This window comes from Vicia villosa, linkage group LG3 (genome assembly GCF_029867415.1).
Source record: "Vicia villosa cultivar HV-30 ecotype Madison, WI linkage group LG3, Vvil1.0, whole genome shotgun sequence".
NCBI lineage: Eukaryota > Viridiplantae > Streptophyta > Magnoliopsida > Fabales > Fabaceae > Vicia > Vicia villosa.
This window is the reverse complement of record NC_081182.1, coordinates 84,293,609-84,294,648: the sequence shown is the minus strand read 5'-3', so window position 1 is coordinate 84,294,648 and position 1,040 is coordinate 84,293,609. Positions and strand designations below refer to the sequence as shown.

At 43.8% G+C, this 1,040-nt stretch overlaps 1 non-coding gene across 1 annotated transcript; it reads right to left on the bottom strand.

Annotated features, from left to right (window-relative positions):
* Positions 1-714: 714 nt before the first annotated feature.
* On the bottom strand, positions 715-821 carry LOC131593726 (small nucleolar RNA R71). The gene has a single exon (XR_009281109.1). It is a non-coding gene; the product is annotated as a small nucleolar RNA R71 (small nucleolar RNA).
* Between the last annotated feature and the right edge of the window lie 219 nt (positions 822-1,040).

The window sequence follows — 1,040 nt, the reverse complement described above, 5'->3', positions numbered from 1 at the left end:
TAAAACTACACGACACGACTGTGCACTTGCAGTTATCAGATTTATAGACACGTAAAGTCGCGATCAAGTTTTTGGCGCCGTTGCCGGGGACTATTTAAGTCGATATCGTAACTCACTGTTACACCGTAGAGACTAGGAAAATTCTTCCCTTTCTTTTTGAACGATTGTATGCCAAATACTCGTTCACAAGGAGGAGACTTAATACAACGAATTAACGAGATTGAACGTTTCATTAACGTTAAACGTCGAGCTCGCAACCTTCCCGAAGTAGCAGAAATTCCGATTAATCAGGAATTGAATTTTACTGATCAAATCAATCAAATCACCCCGAAGTTAGAGATGGCTGCTATTCGTCCTCTTAGAGACTATGCCGCTCCTTCGCGCGCTGAACCGCATTCAAGTATCGCACCACCTGCGATTGAAGCGAACAATTTCGAACTGAAACCTTCACTGGTCCAAGCTGTTCAATAGAATCAATTCTCTGGAAGCCCAGTAGACGACCCCAATCTCCATTTATCCGTGTTCGTGCAATACGCCGACACTATCAAAGCCAACAACGTTAGTTCCGAAGCTATTCGATTACGCCTTTTCCCTTTCTCCTTGAGAGATAGAGCGAGAGCGTGGCTTCAATCCCTGCCTTCCAATTCCATAACTACGTGGGACGAATTGAAGAGAGTATTCTTAGCAAGATACTTTCCGCCTAGCAAGACTGCTATGCTTAGAGGTCAAATCAACGGATTTACCCAGAAAGATAACGAATCGCTTTTCGAAGCTTGGGAACGTTACAAGGACATGCTTAGAATATGCCCTCATCATGGACTCGAACCATGGCTGATCATCCATACCTTTTATGGTGGTCTCTTATATAACACTAAAATGACTATAGATGCCGCTGCTGGCGGAGCATTAATGGATAAACCCCATGATGAAGCATACAAACTCATAGAGAACATGGCACAAAACCATTACCAATGGGGAGGAGAACGCGCCGCTCTAGAGAAAGCCCAAACCAAAGGAGGAATGTACGAAATTAGTGGTAT